The 19,258-nt window shown below is 39.8% G+C and overlaps 1 long non-coding RNA gene across 1 annotated transcript; it reads left to right on the top strand.

The window, feature by feature from the left end:
• The first annotated feature begins 8,646 nt into the window (after positions 1-8,646).
• On the top strand, positions 8,647-19,068 carry LOC141729677 (uncharacterized). The gene is made up of 4 exons (XR_012581074.1): positions 8,647-9,151; positions 10,768-10,914; positions 11,698-11,732; positions 18,883-19,068. It is a non-coding gene; the product is annotated as an uncharacterized LOC141729677 (long non-coding RNA).
• Positions 19,069-19,258: the final 190 nt, after the last annotated feature.

Genomic DNA, 19,258 nt, shown 5'->3' with positions numbered 1-19,258 from the left:
GATGTGTACTGAATCCCAAAATACAGTTAAGTATAAGCTATCCTAATCTCTTTATGGCAGAATATTAAGCTGACATTGTCAGTTTAATTTCATCAAAGGCATAAATGTCTTTTTGCCTCAGGGACTCCAGGAAAAGGTATTTTCAGTTTTGGTCATTATGCCAGGCATAATAGTCTCTTTTCTGAATTGGTGTTATGGATTTCAAATAGGAAAAGTAGTGGCATGCAGTATATAGAAAAAATCCATGCACTTTAATTTGGGATATCTGTAATGGACAGAAGCGACAAGATAAAACTATGGTAAAATTCCAGCCCTGGAAGTTAGGTGGTCTTTGTTTCTGTATCTAATACTGTTAATCTGGCAGTTTTCATTACACATTTGATTTGGTTTTGCACTCTTTGGAGTTCAAATCAGTCCTAAATAGTTGATGTAACTGAATAGTTGATGCCAATTCACAGTTTAAGACCAAATGACAGTGCAGAGACTAAATAGATCTGGGTATCAAAGCACTTCAACAATGGATTTATGTAGTCTCTGAAATTACACATCTTCCCTCTTGTGTGGAAGAGTAGGCACAGTCCAGGAAAGAAATCAGTGAGTTAACCTGATTGTTCCAGCCCTGCCACACATCCTTCTTTAGCTGTGACCATCCTCTCCTGCACAGGTGTCCCTGGAGATTGAAGCCATGATCCAAAATCTTCTGCAAGGCTGTGTGTCCCCTGCTGCTCTCCCTGCAGGGCCCCACTGACTCCCTGAGTTTGGGCTGCCTGGTTCTTGCACTCACTGCCTGAGAAGTGCTGGTGCTCACAATCTGCTCCTCTCCAAGGCAGGTGACTTCTCCACTCTCATAACTAAATTACTCCCTTATGCTGTAGGGCTGAGCTGCTACAGCAGGTTGTTTTCTTTAAAACAGGTCTGCAGTGAATTTCTCAAACCTCTTCACAATCATTCTGTAAGTGTCAGGTACTAACCTTGGAATTCTGGATTTAGATTCTCACCTACAGCCCATTTCTCTGATTCCTAATAATAACCGCCAACAGTTAATTTCCATCTCCCTTATTACATTTAAAACAAAAAAAAAGTTAACTTCATTGCTGCTGCTGCCATTGGCCATAAAGCTCCAGCTGTAAGCTTAGTGCAAAAAAATGAAATGAAAATCAACTGCATCAACAACCACCCCCACATCCCCCAGCCCTACTGAAACAGCAATAAGAAAATCTGTGGCTTTGGAGAATGCAAAGATTTCTCAATTTGATTTGATACAATTTATTTCCAATAAGTTTCACAGTCAGGAGAAAAATTTAAAAGTTGCTCTGTTTAGACCATAATAAGAAAAAATAAAATTTAATGGATTCATTTGCATTTTTCTATCAGTTATCCATGATTCATACTTACCTCTTGGAATGCAATACACAGATGAGTCATACAGAGAAACAGCCTCTGCATAGGAAATTACACTGTCATTTATAAGTAACATTGCTTTCCTGAGCTGAAACAATGATGGGCCACAGTAATCACAGATAAATCTCCACTGCCTTGGAGCACTTGTTTAGAAAACCCACTCCCCTGTGGGTGTGTGAAACCAGAGCCTGTCTCAGAGCATATGAAGCATATAGTAACTAATTCCCATTAGCTTTGGGCATTCTGGGAACCTTTCAGGATCACCACTTCAGCTAATTATTTTTTTTTAATACAATACATGAAAGGACACCTTGCACTTTGATGTTATGACTGAGCCTCCTTGCAGGGCTGCTCTCCTCTTTCTTGGAGCCCTGTGGTCAACTGGAGTCAGGCCTCAGACTCCTTGTGTGCTCCAGGCAAACTCCTCCCCTGGCACACTCTTAGCCAGCTTTGACAGAGGCTTGGTGAGAGCCCCAAAGCCAGGAGCATGTGCCAGGACAAGGTGGAACTGCCCGTGTCACAGCCTGGGGTGTCCCACATGCCACAGGGAGCTCAGCAGGGCTGGCCCCAAGAACTGGTTGTTGAAGCACCCTGCTGGGGGAGATGGAATTCCTGCTCTTGTAAGACCTCTGATGAAGCCATGTCCTCCTAAAATTTCTGGAGGCTTCTCTTTTTATGAGATCATCATTCAAGACAGAAGGAATGAAGCCCAAAAGCTTCCTAGTTTCTCCAGGTTGCTCTTGAATATTCCCAAATGATGGAAACAGGAGAGAGAGAGAAAATATCATACCAACAGCATTTGTTGACTGCCAAATGTGTTGTAATTCTCTGGCCTTTTAAATAAATGCTGTTCATATGCATTGCAAAGAGGAACTGAAGAGGAGGAACTGAACATACCAAGATTTGAAGCCTTGTACTCAAGAGGCTGAATGTCATTCAGGCTGTGGGTTCTGATCTCAAATATGAGTAAACCACAAATTTCCCAAATCTGGAAACACAAGACTGCACCTTTAATCACTGGAGTATAGTGTAACTGATTGGTATTTTCAGAGCATCAGTAAAAATCACAGAGGGAAAACAGACATGAAAACTAGAGTGTATGCTTGGAATATCAGTGATTACGTTATATATGCATCTGAGATTTGTACTTAATTCAAGTCAGGATCTAATCCAGCTCCCATTAAGACAGTGGGAATTTTGCCAGTGAAAACAATAGTAACAGGATCTGGCCAAAATAATTTAATCCACCCTCTTCAGCTGCTGTGCTCACAGCAAGAATGTTGCCATTAAGAAGTTTATATGGACATAAATATTCACTTTAATTTCCTAGAGTTTGTCTACTTGCTTAAAATTGCATTTGTGATTAAAAAAAGAGCAATACAGTGTACTATGGCAGCATTTTAATCACTCTAGGTTCAGGAATAAATAGAAAAACATCTTAAATATTTTATACAGATTATATTGCAATCTTGAGTTAACAATTTATATTGGAGTTGTTTATATCTTTTTCATTCTCTGTTGCTTTATTTTTCTTCTGTTGGTTCAGGTTTCCAAGCTACTCTGTGAGAGTGATTGTGATGGGTTTGGAATTTTTCCTCCTATAATCGCATTCTGGAAAATTGTCACTATGCATGTTGTGTCACTGAATTGCATCTTGCCTCCTGCTGTGATTCTGTTTCACGAGGAGGAAAAGTTTAGGGCTGTATCATACTAATACTATGTTTAATGGACTGCTCTAAGCCTTTGAAGGATGCAAGAACATCATCAGGGGGAAGTCTTTAGCAGCTGAAGTGTTTTTGAACAGCATTCAAAGGTTTTATTACACCAGACCCTGCTCGTCAGTGCTGCCCTCTCCCCATGAACTCCATTGGGAGCTGCACTGACTGGGAATTGCTCAGGTGTAGCTCCTTGGCTTAGAACTTCCTGAGGGAGAACAGGATGCCTCTTCTGGAGACCTGGTGGCTTGTGCCCCTGTGCCTGGCATCTTTTCTGAGCTGACCACCCTTGATACTTCTGCTCTGTGTCCTTCTTTTCCTTCCCACTGCAGGAGCAGCAGTGAGCCCTGAGCTGTGAATGCACTGCAGCTGCAGTCAGCCCTTCTCAGAGAAGGCCAGCACTGGTGTGCTTCAGTAAAGCTCCAGGATGGCTCAGGAGTGAGGGGAAAATGCAGTTCTGCAATTGGCAAAGAGCTTGGGAATCTGTAGGAGCTGACCAGGAGTGGCAATGGGGGAGCTGGGGGCTGTGGCAGCTGCTCGTGCTGCTCCCAGGATCCTGCCTCACTTCACAGCCTGCCCCGTGTGCCCCTGCAGGCACCAGTGCAGGGATTGGGTGCATTGCACCTCCTGGCACGGCCACTGAAAGCATTTGGGATTTGAAACAATTGTCTCTGGTTTGTTTCTCTGCCAGCTGGGCAGTGAGGGGGCAGAAGCCAACCGGACAGAATGCATGTGGCTGCCATTTATGTGTAACCACGGGCCTAAAAGCACCTTGCACTGAAGGTGGCCATTTCCTGTCCTGGCTAACTTCAATGTGGGTATGAACATTGTCCATGACTCCCAAAGTTTTTTCTCCTGATGCCCCCACAGCCTTGGAATATCAGCTTTGCCTGTGTTACTGTTGTTAAAAAGTGTTGTGGTTTGACACTGGCCCAATGCCAGGCACCCACTTGAGTCACTCACTCACCCTTCCCTGCTACAGCTGGGCAGAGGGGAGGGGGGAAAAAAATTAATAAACACTTTATGAGTGAGATAAGGACTGGGAAAAATATTTCAAGGGGAAAAACGGGGCTCAGCTTAAGTTGCAAAGTGAATTTTATTGCTAACACAATCAGAGGAGGATAATGAGAATCAAAATAAGCCCTTATTATGAGAGCAAAACCCTCAAGCCCTGTCTCCCTGCATTGCTGGTGGAAGGAGGGAGGGGCTGGGGGAGAATAGGTGTTTTAAGGGCTTATTTTACTTTTCATTATCTTCCTTTGATTCTGTTAGCAATAAAATGCACTTTGCAACTTCAGTTGAGCCTGTTTTACCCCTTGAAATATTTTTCTTTGTCCTTATCTCACTTAGGAAGTGTTTGTTACTTTTTTTCCCTCTTCTCTGCCCAGCTGTAGCAGGGGAGGGTGAGTGACTCTGGTGGGTGCCTGGCATTGGGCCAGTGTCAAACCATGACAAGAAGTCACTAAAATTTCAACTCTTCTTCTACTCTCCCTCTCCTTTTCTTTTCCCCCTAGATGTATTTTCTTCAGTTTCTCAAGCCTTGAAAATCTTTTGGGGTTAAACTAAGGCAAGAACATATTATGCATCCATTTTAATGCCTCCTTATGGTCCCACAGCAATGTCTAATATTGCTGTTCTTCTTGGGCAATCTGAATTTTCTTAGTTTTTAGGACCAAACAAAATAAATCCATCGGGGCACAGTCTGGTGCAGGCAGAGGGGCCCGTGTGGGGCAGTAACTGTGGTTAACACTCTGTACTGGCTGTGTGTGGGTGTTCTAGCCCATGACCCCACTGAGAGATTGGGTATCTCCACCTCCTCATAGGACAAACTTTAATTTGGGTTTGCTCTAGGCTTTTTATTCTTTTCAGTCCTTGGATGTGGTCTCAGTGATGGTATCCAAACCCTTCTCTTTGTCAGTCCTGCTGACTTTGATATTGTGGCTCACTTTTTATTTCCCTTATTGTTTAGTCTTGCTTCCTAGAACTATCTCTGTACAGCAGTATAGAGATATGTGTATTAGTTTTTGGGGTTTTTTTCCTTTGAAATTAATATTATAAATGCAAAGGCTGTTACCCAGGAAATGTTGAATCATTTCACAGTGGATATCTGAATCCTATTAGTGGGTAGTGAAGGTTACAAAATTCTCATACTCTCTCCTAAAAATGTTTAGGAGGATTTTATGAGTGCCTCTGCAAAATTATTTAATTCTGTATTCTGACTATCTGGTTATAAACTTGATTGTATATTAGATTTGGTTTATGAAATAGGCAGCAAAATTCAATGCATGAAATTAAAACCCTGAATAGGAAATATAAAAGCATTCCTCCTGGATATTTTGAGTTATGAGTTCTGTGACTGAACATTATTTTATATTTATATTTGGTGAATTATTTATTTCAAATAGATTAATTATAAATATGACTTTAAAAAACCCCAAGATCTCCCAATGTATAGTTGCTTGATTGTGGGGGTGGGGGTTTTTTTGATTATCTAATCTATTGAGAGAATCCATGTATCTTTATTATACTACTTAATGGCCTGGAAACACATTACAACTGCATAGTAGTTTATTTATAGCTATATAAAGTTGAATTACTTTTAATGAGACATTTGCATACAATTATTGCAATCATGCTGGAAATGGAACAGCTACTTCAGCACATTTTTGAGACTTTGGCTCAAGAACTCTGAGGATTTCCCTTTGCAGCTGCTGGTAAAAGTAAATTTTTTTACCCATGCTCCGGACTCTGGTACATGTTCTACCACTGTTTCTGGAGGGAGGGAGCCCATGTTGCTCCAAATTAAAATGTAAACACTGATTCCCCTGAGAAGTCCAACAGGCTCAGTGCAAAATATAAGCAACTAATATTTTTATGGATGTCAGCTCCCATAGAAAGTCTGTTTTCTATTTCAATTAATATTTTGCATAAATCAGTGTCTCAGTAAAATAAGCAACACCACACTGAAAAGAACACAAGGCAACTGTAATTAAGCCATATGTTTAGTAATGTGCTGAACAAACAATGGAAAAAATTACTCTTTGGTTACTAAATCAATTGTAATCAACCTCATTCCACACACTGATCCACCTCTAGGAGCTGATAATACCTCTGTAGATATCAGGAACAAATCCAGCAACTAAATTAATAAAGCAAAATTGGTGGTTCAGCTACATGTGTCAGCACGAATGTATTGCTCCCTACAGCTTTATCTCTACAAACATCTTTTTGCTCCCAGAGGGCACTTAAAAATCCATACTGGTAAAATAAATATAAAGAAATTACTCAGCTTTATAATTACAGCATCATTTAAGAATTTCTCTGCCTTTTGCCAAATGGGTTGAAATATGATGGATTATTTCTAACAAACTATTTATCTCCAATAGTCAAAGAAAACCTATGAGCTAGTATTGCTTTAGTTTATATCCTGTGAACAAGGCTGTTGGAGTATCTGGTTTGCTGTTAGGCAGCTTGTCAAGCTCACAGTGATGGCCTGAGAGAGGGTTTTTGTGGCACAGGGGCTGCCATCACAAGGTGCAGGATAGCAGCTCAATGTGCTGCTGCCACTTCAAAGTAAATACTTGATAGTATAGGGTCATCTTTATCAAACCTTCCCTCATAGATGTGGGCAGAGGCGTTTCCTGCCTACCAGAGTAAGGGGGAAGATGCAAGGGAGGGATGGGTTTAACATTTTCTGGAGCCTGAAGCCAAAAATTTCATTCTTGTTAACTTGGCAACTGGTCATGGCTGCTGGCTGTTCTGCTGTGGTGTGTCACTGGTTCCTGCCAAGAAGGAGTGGTGTTGATAACTAGGAAAGCACTGAAAAAGTGCCTGCTCCATGTCCATGCGGTCACAGGAAGGAGCTCATCATTCTGGGCTCAAGGCAGCCCTGCTGTTCTGTCTGGGAGCCAGTGGGAACAGAACTAGAGCACACAGAGCCCTGATTCATTTTAGTGTGTGTAACACAAGCACGGCTGGAATACATGCCCAGGCCTTTCTAACCCTTGGGAGCTGCAACGAGGGGATGTCAGCTCAGTTCCCAGTGGCTCTGCTTTGGCTATCCTGCAAATTGCTGTATTCATGTGTGGAGGGATAGAATGTAAGCAAATAAAGATAGTGTAGAAGGCAGTCTCACACCTGAGGAGTTGCAGCTGCACTCATCACCAAAGATTAGGAACAGACCTGCCCTTAACAGGCCACAGCTGTGTCCAATAAGAAGATGAGTGCTACAAAAGAGTGGGTTCGCTGGGTGAGGAGAGAGATGGAGTTGGTTGGATATGCTGTGAAGAAGGAGTCAGTGCTGTGAGGAGGTGCCCATGAGAAATCACCAAGAAGGTATGGGAGTTTTGCAATAAGATGACAACATTCATATATGGCAGGAAGTGTCTGGGAATTCCTATCCCGTGAAGTGCACACAACGTGTTTAATGCTTTTATCTTATTAACCTGTGACTATTAGTCAGTGAACTATTTAAAGAGCTAAGTGCTATTTAACAATAAAGGACATTTCCTCGCCAGCTATTTAATTGTCTTCAAAGAGTAGACGTGGCTTATGGGCACAAAAAAGAATGACAGGAAGAAGCAAAAGTCTCTAATTCCTGGGTTGAAATTCCCTGGAGGTGTTTGTCCAAAGAAGGAAAATTCTGATCTCCAGAGCTCATTCCTAAAGAGAATGTAAAACTGCATTACTTTTCTGTATTTCTTATATAAGATTCCACTAATCAGGATTTTCTGGATAAAGGAGTGTCAGCTAAATCTTAATTTTTGCTGGCTTCCCACAGAGTAGTGCTTATTAAATCCAATAAATACCTCCTGAAAAAATATATATATGCAGTGCTAAAAGTATAATTCTTATTGTAGGAAAAAAAGCTTTACAGCTTTACTTGTAGTTTATAAATATTAATGAAATAATTTTTAGTAGAACCTTGTGAACTTAAAAAATATTTAGAAAGTGTGTACAATTATTACATAATGAAATCAAGGGTTTGAAGGAAGGAAGTGGAGACAAATCCTGAAAGAAAATTTAAGTTTGCTTGGAAGGTTTTGATACATATCTTCAGTGATTTTTAAAAACATTTTGAGTTCTAAGTTACATTAGTGTCTTGATGATTTTGAAAATCTCAAGTGCCTAGTTTTATATGAAAATAATTTTTAAAAAACATTAGCGGTTTGATCAAAACCACAAAAAGTAGTGAGAATTTAAGTTAAGAGCTGGAAATGAAGGTTCTTATTTTCCTTTTTTAAATTAGGACCTGTGTGCATTGGACTGACTCTGCTCCAGCTTTATTTACTCCGTCAATATACAAATGTTGTGATATGCCAGTAGGTCCAGCTTGGAGTATTCAGTGAAATTGCACTATGGGGTCCGTGGATGATGATGAGACATCACAGACCTCACTGGACCTTTTGCATCCAAGTTAGCGAAAAAGCCAATTCCAGCAGCAAGCTCATGTCTTCTGCTCCTGCTTTGATTGTTTGGGGATAGAGGCTACAGTAGCACTGAGATAAAAAACATGAAACTATAGAGAAACCACAGTAGCATGGAAGAGTTGTCAGTGGCTGTGGCTGCAGATCTGCAGTGGGAAGTGGAATGGGACCGGTGTCCTACAAAAGCCCAATTACTTCTTCAAATGTTCTATTGTAAGGTAGTCAGAATAATAAAAGATATGCCGAAAATTCTGGTATTGGAACAGCTTGGAATTCCTTTAGCATACCACTGCTCTTCTAGGGAATGATTTGGGTGCAACAATGTGGATTCTGCTGCACCAAGGTGAGACAGGTTTATTGATGAGAAGCAACTGGAGGACTCTTGAGGAGTAAGTACATCTGTCCCTACTACACAGGCAGTGAAGGCAAGAGTTAAAAAAATCCCAACAGATCTTAGCAGACCTGAAGTCATTCCAGAGTGAGTAGTAGCCTGCTGCTTCTTGCATTCCATCTTTTCTTTATTGGCAGATGTAGAGTATGGGAAATATTGTGGCTGCATGAGATAAACCCAGGTGTACCAAACGGACCATGTGGCAGCTTGTTTGAGAGGTCAGTTCTGGGAGCTGGTGGAAGGGGTCGCATCTTGCCTGGTGTCACCGGCTGGCATGGGGCTGCGTGTCCTGCGAGTGATCCTGGAGAGGTACAATGACAGAAGCGATGCCAGGGGGGCTCAGGCAGCTGAAGGCTGGGAGGATGAAGGGGATGTGAGCCGGCCCTGAGCCAGCCGCCCTCCGACTGGCCAAGGCTGCTTCAGTGCTGCTGCCAAGGCACTTGAGGAGTGCACACAGCTCCACAGGGACACTGCTTATTGCTGGGAAGGGATGCTGGAGGAGCTCTTACACCTTGTTCCCTGGCATCTGCTGGTGCCACAGCTCTGCTCAACTCTCTCAAACTGCGCTTCAATCCATTTAAATCCTTTGTGCCTTATGGCGGCACAGGCACTGTGAAGTGAGGGATGCTCAGAGGAATGTCTGAGCTGCCCCAGCTGGGCCAGCAGATTGAGATGTGGGGCATCAGTTTCTTCCTAGGAGTGGAAGCATTGCCCTCCTGAAATTACAAAAAGCTTGGTGGTCTTACAGTGTGTTTACATAAATTTAAAATAGAATGAATCAAATGGAAGTAAAAGATAAAGAGAACAAATGTGGACTTCATGAAGATTTATAACATGTCAAAACTAGGGAGAAAAATTCACAGTAATGATCTAGCAGATGAAAATAAGTTACTTTGCATTACTAATGGACAGTTTATATTGCAAAGCCACTGTCCCATATTACACACATTATAGAACCTCCTTGCTATCTCAAATAGATAAATAACATTAGCACAAAGCCAAGAAGATTTATAGCATGCATGAATCTCTCTCCATTACTCTTTTCCGACTAAGTTTCTGTAACTCTTTCTGTTGCATATGAATCACTTCACCGACCAAACTAATTCATGGATTAACTCCCTTGGCTCCAGTGGAAGTACTCCAAAGATGATTTTGAGGTGTACACTAAAGTAGGTCATACAGTGAGTAAATGGATGTTATAAAACAAAGTGCTCATGCTAATTGGCAATGGCATCATCCCATCAACCCCAGAGCAAGTGGATTGTTCCTAGCCTCTGTTACAGATCTCTATTACAGACAAGTCATTTCTTTCTTTTCTTTTTCTATCTATTGTTTGTGTTCTAAAGCAATTAGCTCATTGGAAACTATTTTTCCTTTCATCTGGAGACAAATGCTATTTTCGCTTATGTTTTTATAGTTACTCCCTAATACGACTTTGGTCATTCTGGTAGAAACATACTGTTGTACTTGGACTGTCTGTCACCTTCCAACTAAAGAGCCCAAAGTATATGGCCCATCTAATGCCTCCCAACACTCAGAAAGTATATAGGTAATTTTATAGATATTTAATAGACAAGAGGATTTCAAATTCTGTCTTGCCTGGAAAATTCTAGTGGGTTTAGAGTGCTTGCCTTTTGGGAATGATCCTTGCATATTCACATCCCAGATGTTCCTTCTGGTAGAAACCTGAGCATTGCTTGGTGGACTGTGCATCTAAATGGACTTTCTGTTGTGGGTGGAGGTTACATGAGTGCACTGATGGTTTTGTATGGGCCTGGGTCTGCTGCAACAAGCTGTTACATTTCTCCCTAACATGTGTTTGACATCAATGCAGAATTAGCACATCATCACACAAATGATCAATGCTGGGTTCAGTCCAGGGAGGAATGAAATGTAAAAGGAAACTGCGTGTGCACAAGTTCAGATTTTTAAATGGGAGCTGCTGCTAAAGGCTCACAGAAAAATCCTGGCACATATTGAGGTAAGAAAAATGTATTTACAGTTTTAAAATTTCAGATCAAATTTCTCCAGAGTTCTTAGCAGCATTAATCAAGATTTTAAAAAAAAAGCCCAAGTTGTGTTAATTATGCATGTGTAATGGTCTGGGAAATGTGGAAAATCTTAAAGTGATGAGAAAAGAGTTTGATGTCCTATTTAATATTTAAGTTCATTGACACCTCCTGCCCCCAAAATTAACAGAAAGCTAAACTGTGCCTGAGCTTTTTAAAATGCATATGGACTGACACTAAGTATGAACATTTTCAGTCTTAAAGGAATAAAACCGAGAAAATGGCAAGCAATCAGAAACAAAAGTTACATTACATGCCCAACTATTGTATCTATAGTGGCCACTACTACTGCCATTATAATACACAAGAGAATTTGAAAGCATTTAGATTTGCCTTTTCAGCTGACAATCTGCTGCAGGTGCTGTGCCATTATAAATAACTATTCAGCTGTTATGTGTTATTGTCTAAATCACCATTTTGAACCTGAAGTATAAGCTGCACAACCCATAGATCAAATCTAAGAAATTGGCTCTTGTTTGCAATGTAGTTATTTTAAAGGAAGAAAATACCCAGTAAATCAAACTCACAAAGAATTTTAATTACGCTACTTGTTCCTAGGAGCAGTATTACAGTTTTACATTCCAACACTGTGTGCATGGGAAATGTAATACACAACACCTGTTAACAATACATACTCTGATGAATGCTTGGCTAAAAATTGGTGTCTGATTTTTTTTTTTTTTTTAATTATATAGGGTGGAGAGAAAGAAGCTTGAGTCCATTTTTTTCTGTAAGTAGACAAAAAGTATCTATTTAGTATAATGATTTATGTTTTACCATCAGATGAAATCATACAGGGAATTTTTTTGGTCTAATACAGAAATAATTATGGTTGTTCTATCATTATTACATGAGTGATAGCAGGATTTATGCATAACAGCAAAAGGTGTAGGTAGCACTGGAAAAATTGTTTTCATTATAATTCCCTACTTGCAGCCTCTGATTTTAATTCTTATTTGGCATCAAAAATTTACATGGTTGAGTTCAACATAAAAAATGCTTTATTTGGATTGTATTTAATTTCTCTGTATTTTTGTATTTTCAACAAAACTTTTCACTGTGGCTGTGAGAAAAATATTTCTCTGGTATGTGTATAAAACATCCAGTTACAGTTAATATTTTGAAACGCAGCAGAGGCAGTGAAAATTTAAATAGTCATTTATCAAGAGTAATATCTGGCTTGGGTAACATGCAAAAGTAGTTACCAAGAAGGAACGTGTGATCCATGTGCTAGTGTAAAAGCAAGAGGTAGAAGAAAAATTACATTGTGTGTGATAAACCCAGGAAGTAAAACTTTGAGTCAGTTTTGTGTAGGAAAGCCTATAATCATCTTTTGAAGCTTAGCCTGGTTTTGGAGCTTGATCTACTTTTCATCAAAGGGAGTTTGAAAATTTACATCAGAGGAAGTGAAGAGGCAGAAATCAGAGCTGAAAGAGCATCCCCATCCTCCATTTTGGGGACTTTGCATTTTTGCTGCAGTTGAGTTTTAACTGCAAGTGTTATAAATAAGTAATGGCTCAGTCCTCCCATCCTGGCTCTGGCTGAGCTCCCGTGGCTTTGCCTGCGGATGGCTGAGCTGCTGCCCGGCTCAGGCGGCCGCAGTGCTCAGGTAGGGGAGCCCTGACAAGGACAGCAGTGGGCGGGTGCAGCGCTGCTTCTGAGCACACGAAAAGGTTGAACAGAACAACTGGAGATATTACCCAGGCAGCCTAACAAAGCTGTGTGCTTCTGAAGACAAATGTTTTCACTGCAGGGTTCCCAGGAAACAAAGGGAGTCGTGGCCTTTACAAAGTACACAAGTGGCAGAAATACTTGTATACAAAGTCTGACTCACAGCTCATGTAAAGAATATGACAAACTTCTTAGTCTAATTCATTAACTCTAAATAATGTCCTTTCAAATGCCATCCCCAGAAGCAGTTTCTATTGGAGCTATTTTTTATCCTTTTGCCACAGATTGTTTTAAAAGAATTATGGGAAATGACAGCTGTAGAACTAAAGTTCAATTTTTCACAGATGAAACTACAAAATGCATGGAGTAATGTAATCCAGTCAGACAAGTGAGTAAATTATATCTTGGTTGCAACAACGCGCCACTTGCTGAATATCAATAAGGATATGTTTCCTTCTCTGGAGTAAAAATATTTGCTGTTAATGTAAACGGTTCTGAATGTCCCTGGCAGTATAGGCACAGATGCCAAACAGCATTAAAACTGAGCAGAATCTCATATGTTTTGTTTGTGAGGAAGAGGAAGACGGCGTTCACAGATGTTAAAACAAGGAAGATGATTCCTTTTACATTGCTTTACCATAATGAAACTCCATTAACTTCTATCATCTTCTTTCAAATTTCAAGTAAATGAGAAAAGCATAAGCTCCAGTTCAAGGAACACTGTCAAACAGTGCACTCAGTATTTTCATTCTCCTCCTAAATTTCCTAGGATAAGTGTGTGGGTAACTCTGCTCCCTGTGTACCAAAATACCCCTATTCTCCATAACCCAAGTCACAAGTGTCAGCAGAGTATATGTGAGCTGTGCCACATCTTTCTCTTTCTTTGAATTTTGAGTTCCAAAATACTGAGCTCAAGAATGGGTTAGAATAATCAGCTTTCCACTCTGAACAGGCTAATTCTCCCCCATCTAAATCAATAAATTACATTAATAAATACCTTATGGAAATATTTGACCCCTGTTCTAGAAGAAACCCATAATGTTCCATATGACATCACATGCAGAGCTCATGTGCAGTTAAAGTGATATTCTTAGCACAAATATATGTGCTGGCCTTGGATCCTCTGCTCAATGACTTTTTATTTTTACAAGAAGTAATATACTTAAGCTCTCTAGAGCTCTGTGAATTCATTTTTTGCATGCAACTACATAATCTTTTTGGAGTGAATATGGACATTAACTCCTCCTTGCAGCTCTCTGTAAACATATGCTTGCACAGCAGATATTTCAAATTCAGAATCTAGGAAGGAAAGTGCTCCCAGGACTGACTACTGAGTTATATACCATTTTATTTTAATGTACTTTGCCAAGATGAGTCCATAACCTCAAATGAGTCAGGGAAATAAAGGGGAAGGGCAATAACAAACAGCTTCATCGTAATTTTAACCCTATTGCCTAGTGATCACAAAATAAGCTTTATGCTTACATATTTAAGGAGACCACATGGACACGTTCTTTCTGAATATGCTCATCCACTCCTTGGGATTTGTACTCTGTGATTCCAAGTACACAAGGAGAAGACACGTGATCCACTTTGTTGCTTGGATCTGGTGGCAGGGACACTTAGGATGTATTGCCAAACTGCAGAGTGACACATTTCATTCTCTTGGACAGGCCTCTTTCTGTAAAATGGAGACTCATTTGTCATACTGACTCTCCAGGTGTTGCTGCTGTAGGTGGGATCCTAGTCCAAGACATCACTTAAATATGATGTAATTATGTCCCAGTAATTCAGGCTTGCCAGTCCTTATTAAATAACTAAAGAAATATTGAAAAACCTTGGAAGCTGTTTGTGTAGTCCAGCAAACAAACAATTCACAAATAAATAAAAAATACAGTTAGCTTTAGTATACAAGACAATTCAAGTCTTGAGTAACTACAGTCTCTCTATTAAAATCCCCCTGTAATTTCAGCTGGATGTATTTTTTCACTTGCTGCCCTAAATTGTTATATGTTATTCTAAAAGCTGGTTAACATCACATGGAGAAGGTGGCAAAAAATCAATAGAGCTTCACAACAGAGGCATGAAAGGAGTAAAATATGAAACCTATGAAAGAAATTATGTTCCCATTTGGGGGCAAAAGGGCAAGGACAATGGAATCAGTGAATTTATATTTTTTCTGTAGACTTTGCTGTGTTACTAAGATGTAATTCTTCATGTAGTTGTGCCTTTCTATCTTCTTTGGTCTGCCAACAGAATGAAATAGCAGTTCAAATGGAAAAGTCAAGTTTTGTCTATCAAAATGAAATTTCAAGAGAGTTTTCCCAGGAGATTAATGTCTCATCTTTCTCATGGAGTAAAATATCCTCCAGTTCCTGTGAACTTGCCAAGATTAGCAGTAGTTTATGTCTTTAGAAAAGATACAGAGTAGATGGGAATCTGAGCTGAAATGGCTGTCTGAAGAGAGAAGATATACATGTGTATTATATAGTACCAATACTTGAGTATGTGTTTAATATGTAACATTTTATATAGAATATGAATATACATACTCCTGTATTTTACAAGTTTTATTTCTATTTGCAATTATAACTTGTTAAATTATTCTTTCTGGTGATTTTCATCGCTACATTAACTAGCAAATTCTGTACTGCACAACATGTCCTCCTGAAGAATGCAGCTCTCTGCCAATGAAACAATTCTCTCATCAAACCCAAACCCCTGCACTAACCTTATGATAAATTATTTGTCCATTGTCACCGTGTACTTGTGGCTGTATAAGACTTAGGGGACTTAGAGGCACTCAATGGGCTCTTCTTTTTGTCTCTTGTCTTGAATTTGGGACTTCTGAGTGGATTGTTCTTGTTTGAATAATAACTATGAAGAGTTCTTGAATTCTAGAGATTTTGGGTTTTGTTTTATCAATTGATGACCTTGAGGGTAGGTAGTTTGAAATAGCTATGCCCTAAATTATGCATATTGCTTTATCTTATGCAGCAGGTGTCATAGTTTGGGTTTTTGTACTAAGAGGTGTTCAGAGGGGAGAAAAACCTAAGCTTTCTTAGTTCACACCGATGGTGAACTGCAATGTTATACACACATTTACATTATTTCTACAGTTCAATACACAGTAAGGAGCTGTCTTGAACTACTGGCTTAAATAAATTCCTATTTCTGCTTGAAGTTCTTGTTGGCAAAAAAAGTACAGGTCCCCTGGAGATGGGTTACATGTTCTTATAAGTCTTTTCTATCTAATTTTTAGGATTTCTATGAACTCGATTAATTTCTTGGCAATAGATATAGCTGTCTTCTGGCTATGATCAAGAAGAGAATCCATCTAAAATTTGCTTTTATCCTACATTGGGCCACTTCTCTTTATGGTGAGAAGATAAAGGAATCATTGATAGAATACACATTTTACTACTTTCATTTCTTTGTATGCATATTGTTTCATATTGTTTTGAATAATTGAAAAGTTATCATTTGCTCCATTTAACTTGGACTTTGTTATTGCTGGGCAGAGTACTAACTTTACAAGTCTCAAAATCACTGTTAAATCACATGGAAATTTTGCCTCCCTATTAATTAAACAGGCAGGGAGAGGTACTGAGCTGGATTGTGTTGACAGTGAGCAAAAAAGAAGCAGCATCTGTCCCCAGGTAACTCAGAACTCTGTCTGTCCTGCTGCTGATACACCAAAGCAGGTATCCTCTCATACCTGTATCTCATTTTAATTGGATACTGCCTGAGAAATGGCAGAATCATCTTTTTGTTTTAAAAACAAGTTTCCCTGACAACCTGGGATTTATGTTTTTCTTTTCCTAGTACATAATCATGTCCAGAATTTTTTTCTGAAGGTGTGTATCTATATATGTAAAACAGAAGAACATTACCTAGAGGGAATGCTGTTTCCTGGATAGAATATCTGCAAAGAATGTTATAAAGGAGCCAGGAGGGGATGATTAATTACTGTGGTAATGCATTTATGCACAGTAATGCAGGGCTCTTTATTAAGAGTCACGTAGCACTAATGTCCTGTTGCTTTCACAAATTACCCATTGGATACTGGGAGGGTCAAACCCAAATACTGTGTGCAAGTCCTCCACATATGCCTGTGGTTTCTTCTCAATTCTTGTACCACAGGGCATGAGTATAAGCAATTTGTTGTCATAAGGGCTGGCAGCCAGGAGAGCTATATGTCCATCTGATGTTGATGTAACAAGCAAGGCTCTGCTAGGAATTTCTGCCTGCTTTTCATGCTGAATTTGCCTATGGCTAATAACTCTGCTTGGTGATGCTTAACTAAAAGTGACTGGAAACGTGTTTGCAATTGAACATTTTTATAGGATCTCTGTCAATAGGAGGATGTTTCTGTGGGCCTGTTTTGTGTTAAAAAACCTTTGCTTTGTAAAAGGCAACTTCTGAAAATTCATTCCTTTTCTTAAATAAGTAAGTTTCATTTATTCCTGAAATGCCAGGATCTCTGCAATAAGTAACAAAATCAGACTGAATCACCTTGGCTACTAAAACTTTGGAAGACTTGTTGGAATATTTTGGAGCACTTGCAGCTGCTGGATGTGTTCCAATTGCAGGTGGCCTGCACTATCAAAGCTTTGCTTGCAGCTGCGACCTTTATTTCCCTTTTGACATGGACTTGTGTGATGCAGGAGAACCTGCTCCTTGCCCAAAAGATGGAGTATTGTGATGAAGAGGAAGATATTTCTACAAAGATAGCTGTGTAGTTCATTGTGCAGAGAGCAGTGTGGAATTGCCATATTGGTGATGTTTCAGTGCATAATTAGCAAAATGAAAATTTGGCTACTTGAAAATTAAGGGGAACAACCAGCTCTTTGCCCAGCCCCTGCCAGGGCTGAGTGTTAGTGGGCTGTGTGGTGGTTATCTTGTATAGGCTAGAGGTGACCTAGGCACCATGAGCTGAAGAGCTTTAATCAAAGAGAGACAATAAAGAAGTGTGCCTTCCACGATGCTCATGTTCTGAGTGATACCAATCTTGGCAGAGCCTCTCCCAAACCTTAGCTCTGATTGCTTCTCAGACAAATAGAAGAGCACTTACGGTGTAAAGCCAGACTTTCAAATATGTTCTGCTTAAATAACATATTTTAAATATTAAATAACAGACACTTTCAGGAAACCTTTACATCTAACAGAACTGCACCAGTGGAGAAGGAGCTCTGCTGTTCTCTAACCTGGGTCTCTTTGATGATTAGAAATCATATGAAAATCTACCATGGCTACCTGTAGTAGGAAAGGACTACGTCAGCATTTTAAGTTTAGTATTTCTGTGTTGCACTTAGAAGTTTTGCATTTGAAGGAAATCAAAAAGCCACCTTAAATATTCACATACACATGAATGTGGTTTTGTAAACGTGAAGGATCCACATGAAATTAGATGGCATGGTTTGATGTGACTGTTGAATCCTTTTTTCTATTTCTAAGCCTTCTGACACCAGCTATCTAAAAATCTAAATTGAAAAGTAGGAAGTTTAGGAGCTCTCAACTGGAAATGTGGTTTGAGCTTCAATCAGCACTCAGCTTCAATCACCTGCTCAGTTCAGGTTTTGTGTAAGAAAGAATTCAATCCTTTTATACTGAGTAAGAGAAACAGAATTAGCTCTTTCTAAAGGCTTTAAGCCCCCAAGTCTTTAACATTGAAAATGTTCATGGAAGTCAATGGGCATTTTCAGTTCCAGAGGAGTGCAGGGTGAAGTCAAGAATCTACCTGTTACCAACTAGATAACATAATAATGAATGTACACAATCTTGCATTGCATCCACTTAATTCCCCAGTTTTAACACCTTACTACGTGCCGTGCTTGCAGCTCTGAATAATGTTCTTATTTGATTATATTTATATACACTGTAAAAGGGGCAGTAACACAACTGTGCAGCTATCAGCCGCAGAGCACAGCACAAATTGTAGGAATTCACAGTGTGGGCTCTATTTCTTTAAAATTCACAGTATGGGCTCTATTTCTTTAAAATACTATGAATAATTCTACAAAACACTGCAGGATCCAGCTCTCTGAACCTCAAAGATTTCTGACTCCTTTTGGAAACGCGATTGGTCTACCTGTGTCAGTGAGGGTCAGGGTGTTTGAGCAGAACAGGAGCTACAGACGTGTTGAATCTCACACTATACATCACAATCTTAGTGGGTAATGGGCATGTTCTTGTCTCCTGTGCCTCAGCTAGGACACAGGTACTGTACTTTGTGGTTTGCACATTTTAAGAAACTGCGGATGACAACCTTCTGAAGGTGGCAAACTGCTCCAAAGCAGTGGCACAGCTTGAAACAGCTGCAGAAAATCCCGGGAGGCCTTTGCTTTATGTGAGGCGCTGCAAGGAAGTTGTTTTGTCATGCCAGCTCCCTCAGCACATCCATAAACTTTGCAAAGTAAGTTATTTCGCTCTTTGTTCTTTTTACTGTTCACCTACCAAATGTTTGCATTTTATTTGATATTGCGGGTAAATGCTATTACTGTGAATTACTGTTGCTGCGTGCAATACAAAGCTGACAGAGAAAATGTTTCGATGTAGTTTTCGTTCGCTACTGCTCCGAGTCCG

Source organism: Zonotrichia albicollis, chromosome 7 (genome assembly GCF_047830755.1).
Source record: "Zonotrichia albicollis isolate bZonAlb1 chromosome 7, bZonAlb1.hap1, whole genome shotgun sequence".
In the NCBI taxonomy this organism is placed as follows: Eukaryota; Metazoa; Chordata; class Aves; order Passeriformes; family Passerellidae; genus Zonotrichia; species Zonotrichia albicollis.
The sequence above is the reverse complement of the archived record's forward strand: the minus strand, read 5'-3'. Positions and strand labels throughout refer to the sequence as shown.